The sequence below is a fragment of the Panulirus ornatus genome, chromosome 3 (assembly GCF_036320965.1).
Source record: "Panulirus ornatus isolate Po-2019 chromosome 3, ASM3632096v1, whole genome shotgun sequence".
In the NCBI taxonomy this organism is placed as follows: domain Eukaryota; kingdom Metazoa; phylum Arthropoda; class Malacostraca; order Decapoda; family Palinuridae; genus Panulirus; species Panulirus ornatus.
Window position 1 is genome coordinate 71,508,380 of NC_092226.1, and position 12,939 is coordinate 71,521,318.

The window sequence follows — 12,939 nt, forward strand, 5'->3', positions numbered from 1 at the left end:
CTTATTACAGCTGGAAAATAACTGGTGCGAAAGATGTAAATAGAATCCAGGAATGGTGATTTAGACTTTGACATGGTTAGCATCGGAAGGAACTATACAATTAGTGATGGGCAGGAGACGAGCGAGAAAGGCTAGGCAGGAGTGGGTGGGAGAACAGGTAATAGAGAGGTGTGGTCTACCGGATTCCGGTACGCACTCCACCCAAGATACAGTGTGGAGCATTTATTTATTTTTTTTTTCTCATATTTTCATCCCAGGACAAGAGTTAGTGTGTGAAGACAAAGGAACACCCGTAAGCACTATTTCTTACACCAGGCAAGGACCGACATTCGTATCCACATACGACAGCAGCAGCAGCAGCATATACCAGTGACAGCAAAGACAGCATCTAGACAAAATGATTACGTTTTTTGGGTACTTCCTTAATGTCGGACGAGCACGAAGTGAACTGTCGTGAGGAAGGGAAGATTTGCCATCACCGTCGTGTGGGATTTCGTTATAATTGTAGCGCGGAATGTATGAACTTGCGTATTGCATCACGGTGAAGCAGCGTCGAAGCAGCCCGAAGCATGAACTTCTGCCCTCTGTCGCATCCTCCTCCCCGTGTCTGCACTCATTAAAACGACGAGAATCGAACCACTCGAATCCCGGCACACGCTTCTTGAACATGCGGTACTCTGAGAGAGAGGGCAGGCAAGGGGGTTGCTGTACATGCAGAATATCGATCGAAGATTCTGTAGAGTCGTAGATGTAAACACAGTACACCGGTCGCAGCCTCGCAACACAGGAATCTTTTTTTGTGTGTGTGCGTCTCTCTGAGCGGTGAATAAATCCCCTCAGAGAATAAGGGTAAGAACAAGTCATCATGCGACGCGGTGCCAGGTTGTCCCAACAAACACAAGGTCGTCATCTTTATTTTACATTTTTTTATGCCGTCCACACACACACACACACACACACACACACACACACACACACACACACACACACACACACACACACCTGGCAAGGCGGTAGTCGAAGAAACTCACGGTAAAGAAGATATCCCCGTTGCTCTCAGCAGGTGGTGAGTGTGATAGGTTATAGTGTCTAATGACAAGGGAAGAGTCATGTCTATACCTCGCCTTCCTCGGTGATGATCATATGGCCGAGAGGGCGCGCGTGTTACATCGACTACAAGACTCGAAAACTATCGCACTTTACTTCCTCATATAAAGTCCTCACACCCTATGAAGCAATATTCATGAGCTCTGCATGTATATCAACATTTTTATCGAAGGATTTCAACATATTCCCGGATGGAAGTAGGTGGTAGAGTACGAAACCTTGACGGAAAGAGTAGAGTTGAGAATAGTGTCGAGTGGGCCTCTACGTAGAGCAAAAATCCAGATACTCAGCTTTTGAATGCGGCAGTTGACGTACTACGTGAAGGCCAGACGTACGACCAATAGAAGTAGAACTGGACAGCTGCTGCTGCTGCTCTCGCCACGCGAATGTCTTCCTGATAGCGCACACTCGCTCACGTTTTCATTTTTCTTGAACCATAAGCAAGATTTGCCTCTTTGTTTACGTTCAAAGTTTCAGGGCATGTTTTTTTTTCCATCGTCCGTCCGTCCGTACCAACAGCGAACACTTTGATTCTAGTGGACTCGAGATATTTCTAAGTCTCCAGTAGGCTTCTGGTATCCCCCTTTGCTACTTGCTACTCTTGTGCTACTCATGTGCTACTCTGTGCTGCCCTCGTGACTAGATGAGGTATGAGTGTGTTGTGATATGAGTGCTCGATGTTGTAATATAACAAGTTTGTTCCTTAACGCGTATGATAAATCTCTCTCTCTCTCTCTCTCTCTCTCTCTCTCTCTCTCTCTCTCTCTCTCTCTCTCTCTCTCTCTCTCTCTCTCTCTCTCTCTCTCTCTCTCTCTCTCTCTCTTGTGGTGAGTCTGCTTCCCTCATCCTCCCGCATGACCTCGGCTCTGGCTGGCAGCGCGGGAGGTTGTGAATTTCTCTCTGGCGGTCGCCTGCTCTCCATTGATCAGCTTATGTGGTTACAGTAGAAGCCATCAATTTCTCTACGAGTGCTTCACTACTTTAGATCTTTTAATCCCTTATACTGCTTGAAACATGGATCTCAATCCATATCTTTCTTAAACTGAATTTATATTTTAAAGAGACAGTTGTTATTATTGCATTATTTGTATATTACCTATAACTGACTGTTGCAACGATGAATATATATATTTTTTATTTTACCTATAGACAGATTTCATATGTTAACCCAATTCGCTTATTTATTATTAGGTATACCATTAAATGTAACTTCTAACTTCGTTTTTACCTTTGAGTTGATCAAGTTGATTAATTCGTGTATGGGGCTCCATCCATCTGCGAGTAAAAGCTTGGTCAACTGACTGCCTCAGCGAACCGCATACCTCGTTAGAAATAGTATGGAATGCAGGGGAACCATCTTCTAGTCCAGCTTTCTGATACGTTTCATTAATTACTCTCTTTACTATCACCAGATGACCTGACTCGGCAGAGTGTTCTGGAAGAACAGGGGATGGTTACGAGTGATCGGAGCCAAGACCCTGTTGAACTGAAGACTGTTAAAGGCATTTCAACCCTCGATGTTACGGTGCAGGATATCGGCCGGAGATTCTCTTCGTGGAAATCTCACCGTAAGTAGTAAGTGTTGAAGACTGTCTTTTGGCCTGTAGACAGGTGGCACCCTTAAGGAACGAGTGTGGTTTAAGGTGGGGTACGTACGTATACGTGAGGATGAAAGGCTTTAGAGAAAGATGAAATGGAGACATCCTTTGCCAAAAATGACTCACTGTGGGACACCCACGGGCGTCTGGGCGTACATGTGACAGTGGTCGCTTCAAATTAGATATAGCAAAAAAGAAATTCAGATTTCATCTCGGATCGGAATGTTTTTCTCGGGTTTTTCATATATATATATATATATATATATATATATATATAGTGTACATATATTTATGTAACAAGTTTTCCGAGTAGCGTGCCTTCCGAACATTCCATGTCAACGTATTCTGAGTAAAAACCCCTGAATCCTTCAATTCCTTTCATGGACGCGACGGGTTTTTTTTTTTTATTTATTTATTTACAGCATCAAAGTTTAACGGATATTGTTTTGATGTTTACACTTTTAAATGTCGCCGGTAAACACATTTCATCTGTTCTTGGCTGTCACAGCCTAACTAATGCTTATTGTCTTAATTGTTGTATAATCATGATTCATCTGTTAATCAACGACAGGTGACGTAGTCTATTACCCTGGAGAGTGTCAGGTTGATGGACCGAAAATTTCGAGTTTCTCAGACTTAAGATATTGGCTCAATGGGGGGGTAGGATGCGGGAGAGCCCTTTGCCTTCCTCCCTGGAAACTTCCCTACTGGAAAGGGAAAATTGTTCTCCCCTTGTGTTCCGCCATTTCATTTAACCATTTGTACATAATTATCATGACGTATTCACTTTAAAACTGGTTATATATCAAAAAAAAAAAAAAAAACCTAGTCATACAGTTAGCCCTCTTGCATAGTGATGAACTGTATATCATGTGTGTCCTCAAGTTAGTGGTAGTAAGTATAGCCTTGAAAGCATAACCTCCATAAAATGCGCAAAAGAAAAAATAAGGTTACTTCAGGTCTGGAGCGAGTGTTTAGAGAGTTATGGAGTACGCGGCACGACAGCGAACGCCCTAACGCCCTGCTTGCTTCGTGTGTTCAGCCTTGCTGCAACTGTGTCCTTGGCCGGCGGCGCGCCGACAAGATAGGTTTCTCATGTACCCCTTCACACACACACACACACACACACACACACACACCAAAAGAAATTATAATTGTACTAAAATATACAGGTTGGCAACAATAATCACAGGAAATATAAAAGTACAAAAATTATGATAGTCTTGCAGTGTACACACTTGGAAGTTCTCTGCTTGTTTGCTCTTTATTTGGAAGTGGCGTTGATTATTTTTCTTTTTTTTTAATATTTTTTAAATTAATCGCTTGGCTGTTTGTGTATGAGTAAGATACAGCAGGTGGATGAGATTATGGAGATTATGGCTAGTTAAGTGACCGCTTCGAGTAAGATCAATAATAATTCAGGAAGTGTTAAGTTGTAGAAACTTCCTGATATACATCATTCTTACACCATCTTAAAACATAGCGCGTTGCAGGGAATACTGAAAGGTTCTCTTCTCTCAGGAGCGGTCATAACGCTGCGCGACCCCCAAGAACCATCTGTCATACTTCCCAGAGGCGATCATGTAACTATGGTAAGTTTTTTTTTAATCATAGATTTGCCGTAATGGTAAGTATCTTTATTCATAGATTTGCCGTAACTTTATTATTAGTTATTGATAATCGTTATTTCTTGCGTTAGCGAGGTAGCGCCAGGAACAGACGAAGAAAGGGCCACATTCGCTCAGATCCATTCTCCAGACTATTATTATTTTATTATTATTATTATTATTATTATTATTATTATTATTATATTATATTATTTAGACCTAAGCAACCAGCCAACATTAAGACAAAAGTCGGTGTATGTGTATACTATATCGTGTTTGGCCTTAGAAATTATCTTGAACACTAGAAGAAGGCGTTGTAATTCTGTTCGACTTCGTTGGTTATAACTCGACGTTCTCAGTGACCCTCGCAGTTGATAGATGTAAAGCCAAAATGACCAACCAATCAACATTGAAACTAAATCCGTTTTTCAAATTCATGTTGCCAATTTATTTCCAAATACTGTCTTGCGATGGAAATCCGTTCCAAACACAAGAGCACTTTTTCCCCTGAACGAACCTGTCGAATCGTATCTTGACTTGCGTTTTAAAAACAAAGGTTACCACCTCGTACCCCATAATATTAGCATCGAAAGAGATTTTCTTGTCGTCTTCAGGTCTATTATCTTTTAATCATAAGTAACAATTCACATGTGAATTTGTAGGTAAATTCATTGATCTATTAGCGGCCCAAACCTGCAAGAGAGAGGTATTTGTCGCTTGAAAAAGTGCCATTGGATACGCTGTGATAGGATTTGATTTGCGACTTGGCTTCAACTCAAATTATAGCTTAATCGCTTTTTATTTTGACGTGGCGGTACATGAATGGTAATTATTGAGTCAGAATGTGTGTTTGAGCAAGGACAAGAGGGAGAGAGAGCAAGGTTTGACCATGAACACTTGAATGAGACTTGAGAATTATGATGTGTCGAAAAGAATACATAGATTTAAGAAAATAAGTTTGAGAGTTAAGAGCAAGAGTGAGTTTTCGAGCTAGGTTTGAAACGAGACTGAAAATGAGGGCGAGGATGAGAGTGAGCCAGCTTGGGAATCAGAGCGAGAATGAGAAAGGGAATCGAGATGAAGAATGGTAATGAGAGTAAGAGTGAGGTAACGGTACGTGGGGAGGTGGTCCGCGGTGAGGATGGGCGGCCGACCAATCGCCAAAGCACCCGCCCACACTGTGGGGGCCGTACCGTTGTAGTCATTGTGGCACCCGCCCACACTGTGGGGGCCATACGCGTTGTGGTCATTGTGGCACATCCTTAATATGAGCACATGTAACCTCTTGTTTTCCTGCGAGCGGTGCAGTTGCATTTGTGTGTGTGCATACACATACATTCATACATGGAAGTTAAGGTTAAGACGGGGCGGCACCGGTGTAAAACTCCCTCGCCGTAATACACAAACAGGAATTACGTGGAGAGAGACATGAACTGTTGGCAGTTCAGGCTGGTGCGCATATTAGACATTAACATTCCTCGCCAGCCTTTGCAACAAGGCCGAGACACCGGAAATATCTTTAACTCCAGCGACTGAGTCATTCGAAGACTGTTTGAATACATTAGGTGTCTGGCCTTGTTCAAAGCTGCTGCATTTAATATGGCGGACGTGAATGACGAACTGGCGCCCGGGGAGTTTATGACCCGACGCGCCTGTTTTTAGATAGGCTCTTGTAGGATATAAAACCGACTTGTTTTATAAGGCGTTTAAACTAGCGCCCGAGAACGTTTAATCCTAATGTTGCTGAGGTGTTCAAATGAGCGACTGAGGGATTCAGACCCACATAAATCGGTGTTACCGCCTACTTCGTGATTCTGGCGCGAGTGAAAGCGAGACCTTTAACGACGTTGTATCTCAGAGCAGTCTCGTCGGAGAAGTTTTCCACCCTCTCCCTGTAGTAGTTTGAAGTGCCCAGATATTTTATAATTATTATTATTATTATTATTATTATTATTATTATTATTATTATTATTATATCCTGATTGTCTGATGTCCAATATCTCTTTTCACTGAAGTGGGGAGGCTGTGTAAGTTACCACCAGAGGTTGGCTCGTATCATCTCCAGGAACGTAAGGTAAAAGCTGTGGAGCAGCGATTGATAGCTTGTAGCTGGGCGATGCTGGGTAATATCTAGGTGGGCATCCACATAGCATTGCGCGCCCTTTGTTCGTACCGCGATGCTAGGATGTCTTGGCCCGTGTTCTGGTGTTTGAATTTTGGTTGTTCCTTGTTAATACCGTGGTGAATGGCAACAATGACGGCCACCTAACCTCCATTCACAAGAAGCCATCAGATCTTGGCCGATATCAACTGCAACTAGAGAATAACCCAAATCCTGAAGAATCGAAGTTATTACCGCTATGTTACGCGTGGCATACAAGACTGCACCTAACTGACATATATTCCGCAAAGAACGTATTCAACTGACAGTCAGTAACAACGGGTACAAGAACTCCAACCTCGACAGACAACTTAAATACCTCCTACAAAACAAGCTCAGAGCGGCAGAAACCACAAGCATCACAGCACAAAATATACTACTACGGCCGGATGTCTAAAGCTTACAAGACAAGACGAACGCTCGCTACGAGACATCGCCTTCAGAAACATCAACCACACAACACAAGACAACCAAGTCAACTTAGTTATCCATTACAGAAACTAACAAGCAACCTCAGTTTATGAAGTCAAGTGTCAACAAGAAGATTGTGAGCTCTCTACCTACATGACCTAGTAGGAAGAACAACACTACCATCATACGAGAGACGGCTGTTAAATCTACAAGGCTACTGCACCGGGAACAAGGCATGACGCCTACACATCACTGATGCACTAATTATCAAGGAACAGGAACCGAGAAAAAAAAAATCGGTAGCCAGAACACGGGCCAAGATAGGATACAACAGCTACATGTATGCCCTGCCAACGCGTTACAACCGATGTGATCGCAATCGCAGCGCTACATGCACGTCCGCCTACTGGTACTACTGAGCTCACCTCGACATGCTACCGGCAAGGTTGCGGCTGGGCAATACCCATAGGCGGACATGCATGTAACCCATACAATCATAACTTTCATGTACAAAGACGTAAGCGTTAAGTATGCAAGAAGGGCGCTGTAAAAGATGGAACATTTATCATGAGGCCGACAGGATGGTGTTACACTCGCCACCCAGCGGGAAGCGAGTCTGGGATTTCAACAAAGTTCAGTCGTACCACCTGTTACTTCAACTGCCTTTACCCAGCTTTCACTTCTGTTATTATTATTATCATTATTATTAGTAGTAGTAGTATTGCCATCATTATCATTATTATTATTATTATTACTACTATTATGATCGCCGTTTCCCGTGTCAGCGAGGTAGCGCCAGTAAAGACAAAAAAATGGCCTGTTCGCTCATATGCACACACACACACACACACACACACACACATATATATATATATATATATATATATATATATATATATATATATATATATATATATATATATATTTCTTTCATACTATTCGCCATTTCCCGCGTTAGCAAGGTAGCGTTAAGAACAGAGGACTGGGCCTCTGAGGGAATATCCTCACCTGGCCTCGTTCTCTGTTCCTTCTTTTGGAAAATCAAAAAAAAACAAGAGGGGAGGATTTCCAGCCCCCTGCTCCCTCCCCTTTTAGTCGCCTTCTACGACACGCAGGGAATACGTGGGAAGTATTCTTTCTCCCCTATCCCCAGGGATAATATAGTAGTATTGCCATCATTATCATTATTATTATTATTATTACTATTATATATATATATATATATATATATATATATATATTATTATACTTAACCGCCGTCTCCCGTGTTTGCGAGGTAGCGCAAGGAAACTGATGAGGAATGGCCCAACCCACCCACATACACATGTATACACATGAATGCCTTCTCGCACTTAAACACATATACATTTCAATGTATACATACATATACATGCACAGACATATACATATATACACATGTACATATCCATACTTGCTGCCTTCATCCATTCTCGTCACCAACCCTCCACACACGAAATAGCATGCCCCCCACTAGCGAGGCAGTGCCAAGAACAGACTAAAAGGCCACATTTGTTCACACTCAGTCTCTAGCTGTCATGTGTATTGCACTGAAACCACAGCTCCCTTTCCACATCCAGGCCCCACAGACCTTTCCATGCCCTGGTTTAATCCATTGACAGCACGTCAACCCCGGGAAATCACATCGTTCCAATTTACTCTCTTGCATGCCTTTCACCCTTCTGTATATTCAGGCCCCGATCGCTCAAAATCTTTTTCACTCCATCATTCCACCTCCAATTTGGTCTCCCACTTCTCGTTCCCTCCACCTCTGACACATATATCCTCTTGGTCAATCTTTCCTCGCTCATTCTCTCCATGTAACCAAACCATTTCAAAACACCCTCTTCTGCTCTCTCAACCACACTCTTTTTATTACCACACATCTCTCCTACCCTATTATTACTTACTCGATCAAACCATCTCACACCACATATTGTCCTCAAACATCTCATTTCCAGCACATCCACCCTCCTCCACACAATTCTATCCATAGCCCATGCCTTGCAACCATATAACATTGTTGGAACCACTATTCCTTCAGACATACCCATTTTTGCTTTCCAAGATAATGTTTTCGACTTCCACACATTCTTCAACACTCCCAGAACTTTCGCCCCCTCCCCTGCCCTATGATTCACTTCTGCTTCCATGGTTCCATCTGCTGCTAAATCCACTCCCAGATATCTAAAACACTTCACTTCCTCCAGTTTTTCTCCATTCAAACTTACCTCCCAATTGACTTGTCCCTCAACCCTATTGTACCTAATAACCTTGCTCTTATTCACATTTACTCTCAGCTTTCTTCTTTCACACGCTTTACCAAACTCAGTCACCAGCTTCTGCAGTTTCTCACACGAATCAGCCACCAGCGCTGTATCATCAGCGAACAACAACTGACTCACCTCCCAAGCTCTCTCATTCACAACAGACTGCATACTTGCCCCTCTTTCCAAAACTTTTGCATTCACCTCCCTAACAACCCCATCCATAAACAAATTAAACAACCATGGAGACATCACACACCTTTGCCGCAAACCTACATTCACTGAGAACCAATCACTTTCCTCTCTTCCTACACGTACACGTCTTACATCCTCAATAAAAACTTTTCACTGCTCTAACAACTTGCCTCCCACACCATATATTCTTAATACCTTCCACAGAGCATCTCTATCAACTCTATCATATGCCTTCTCCAGATCCATAAATGCTACATACATATATATATGATTCTGGGACTGATATGTTGTTTTATGTCCATAAGTCATGTAATTAATCAATCAGATGATTATGGGATTACTTTTCTTGAGCATCTCTGTGGATTAATTGATTTAAGGTCTTACCAGTGAAGTGTGTGAATGGTTCATATGCCTTTTTTTTTTTCATGAAAAGTACATGGGTGAATAGTTGAAGTTAAAAGAAATTGATGCTTAACAGCAAAGGGAAAGTTTTCCTTAAAGCTGTCTACTTATGACCCTTGCCTAACCCTCAGTCATAAGATTTCTTCATCTCCAGCCTTAGCTTGGATTCCCCAGTTCCCAACCCTCGTTTGCCTTATTTAATCTAGACTGTGCATCAGTTAAAATGGTATACATCTGTCCTCAGTCACAAACACCAAACTATTCAACAATTCATTGCAGGAAGGGAAAAATCCCAAAAGACTATAATGTAACATCGATTTTTAAAACTGATGTGAGACGTGTGTGCTCTGAAATACTGCCCTACAAGCCTTACTTTGGTTTTAGGTAATTTGAAACATTAAAGTTTTTTTATTTCTTTTAAGATAGATAATTTATATATATATACATATATATTGGCAATCAACATGGTTTCTGGAATAAAAGATCATGTTCAACAAATCTGATTTAATATTTCAGTCATATATATATCAACTGGGACTTCAAAATACCCCCAGAACTCTCGTAAAGCCTTTGATAAATCACTTCGTGGAAGGTTGCTGAATGGGATTAAAGTTCCTGGCATAGGAGATTGAATTTGTGCAATTTGTTCCTGTTTAGCTTTGTAAGCAGAAGCAGTTACATTAAATGAGGAAGATGACTAGCTTAACACATTTGAGTTCCACAAGGCAGAGTCCTAGGATCCATTCTTTTCAATACGATTATAAATGAAGCATGAATGCCTCACCAGTAGAATCTCAAAATTTGTCAGTAACACAAAATTAGGAAGTATCTCAAAATATGCTGACAACACAAAATTGGGAAACATAGTCAACTTATAGGAAGGCTGCCTGAAGATTCAGAGGGATTTTGATAGACTGATAGAGTGGACAGAGACATGGCAGATGGCAGTTGGATTTTGATATACATTTTGGTGTGAAAATTAAAATTCTTAAGTACAATATGCCTGGTAAACCTGTACAAGAAGTCAAGGGAGAAAATAAAATGCTTAGCTGCATACAATAAAGCCAATAGGATGTTAGGTTTTATAGCTAGAAATGTAAACTAAAAAAGAAAAGATTCAGTACACATTCTTTATAATACCCTAGTTAGACGTTATTTAGAGAAACCATTGAGTTTTGGTCACCAGACCTGGTCATATATAAAGAAACCGGAAAATTCAGGGGAGCCATTCTAAACTAATCCCTTCATTCAGAAATAAGCCATATGAGGAGAGAATCAGACTTAAAATCATTCTCTCTAGAAGAGTGCAGACTCTGAGGTAACCTAACAGAAGTGTTGAAAATCCTAAATAAGTTTGTTAACATAAAAAGATTTCTTCACTTTATACAGAGACTCAGTTACTAGAAATAATGTTATGAAGATTAAAAGGAAAGATATGTAGTGGCATTGTGGGCAAAAGTTATTTCACACATACAGTGGTGGAGCAGGGGAATAAACTACTACTCAAAGCGTTAAATGCCAACACTATACCTTTAAATCAAAGCCTAACAAATACTTCATTGACATCAATAAGGAAACTATGTTTTCATTACTTATTTTTTGTTGTAAGATATTAGCATAGAAATTTTATAGGGAAGTGTGGGCTGGAAAACATTGCCTATCAAAGTTAAGACATCTACTATATGGCTGGATTCTGAAAAAACTAAGGAAGGATTCTGTATTTCTTATTAGTTATATAAATTCATTTGGCTTTGAGATTTGTTCAAAGACCATGCTTGAATATTCTACCTTGACAGCAAGGACTTTTGCATCACATGAATTCAGTAACTCATTTGCTTTAAGAGAATTTTTTAAAATACAGCTCAGCTACTTCACATGTCCTTCTGCTAACATTACTTGCTGTCAGCTGTGTATTGGAATTCCTGAGCTAAAAATAATAATGTGGGGGTTGTTTTGGCAAACTGCTAAATGGTATGACATTTCTTATAGGATGCATTGAACCACTGGATGAAAATAGAAAGTTGTTACTTTAAATCTTGGATGTTCACCAAAATTTTCTTGGTTAATTTGTGATTAATTTCTTAAACGAACTAAATTAAATTATTTGGTCCATTGGATGCCAAGTGATATCCGGATGGATTTATAAAGTAGTTTTATTTCATATCATCCATGTTTGCTGGCTTTCTTGGCTTAGCACATTAAGGCACTGATCACTTATTAATTACAAGTATAAGGACATATGTGGTGAATGTCTTTAAATTTATGAAGGCATTCCTCAGTTATAAAATTTTCACAATTTCCAAACAATCATTTGTCTTTCAGAGGTGCAGAAATGTGTGTGCCTCCATGCCTTTCTCTGGACGAGTGTTAATTGATTAGTCAGTCTACTAGATCATTTGAAGATATGGCACAGTTGAATACGACCCACCAAAGCAACTTCATATTGACGGAACCCTTGGACCCATTGCATGGAGGTTGGTGGGTACACCTTTTACTGCATGCGAATTCTTGAAGGTTGAGACATATGTAAACACCTAGCAAAACTTCTTTAGGATAGAAAGGCAACTACGTATTTCTGGTCATTTTTTTCATTAAAGAATTAAAAAGTTTCACCTACAGAAGCATAATTTAGCCATACTGTGGTAATAGAGGATGATTGTACTGATGTCTTAAACCTTCAGGACATTTGGTTGATGTAGAGACAGAGCATATAAACCATTATTAACAAATGATAACGAAAACATTGTTAGCTATTTATACACTACAATCTTTATTGCTTGTTAAGAAAATTATGTTAATACTTTTCCTGTATTTGTATGTTTGAATCTTATATGCTCTCTCAAAATTCTTCCTATAAACATTTTTTGCTTATTCAACTAATATTTGCAAGTGTTTCTATTTTCATGTACCTGATGGTACAAGTAAGTGTTTAACTAAAAATATGGCATTTCAGTCCATAAAGTCAATTTATAATTAGTTCCTTCAGTATTATACATGATAGGAATGAAGAAAATAAAAGGAATATTTATAGTTAAAACTTCATCTGGAAAGCTGGAGCCTGCTTCAAAAAAAAGGGATGGATCACCCCAAATACAAATCCTGCACTGGTAGGAATTTGTCAGGAAACTGGTCCTACTCTGTACTTTCTCAATTTATTGGTTTGCACTTACTGA

General features: G+C 40.3%; 1 long non-coding RNA gene across 5 annotated transcripts in view; it reads left to right on the top strand.

Moving 5' to 3' along the window:
- The window catches only part of LOC139763369 (uncharacterized), a 72,797-nt gene that overhangs the window by 44,001 nt on the left and 15,857 nt on the right, over positions 1 to 12,939 (top strand). For 3 of the 5 annotated variants that reach the window (XR_011716112.1, XR_011716113.1, XR_011716109.1), the window contains exons 4-6: positions 2,520 to 2,682; positions 4,227 to 4,297; positions 12,089 to 12,240. This is a non-coding gene — a long non-coding RNA (uncharacterized lncRNA). Of the gene's footprint in view, positions 1 to 2,519; positions 2,683 to 4,226; positions 4,298 to 12,088; positions 12,245 to 12,939 lie in introns of all 5 variants that reach the window. The other 2 variants (XR_011716110.1, XR_011716114.1) reach the window with 2 other exon arrangements.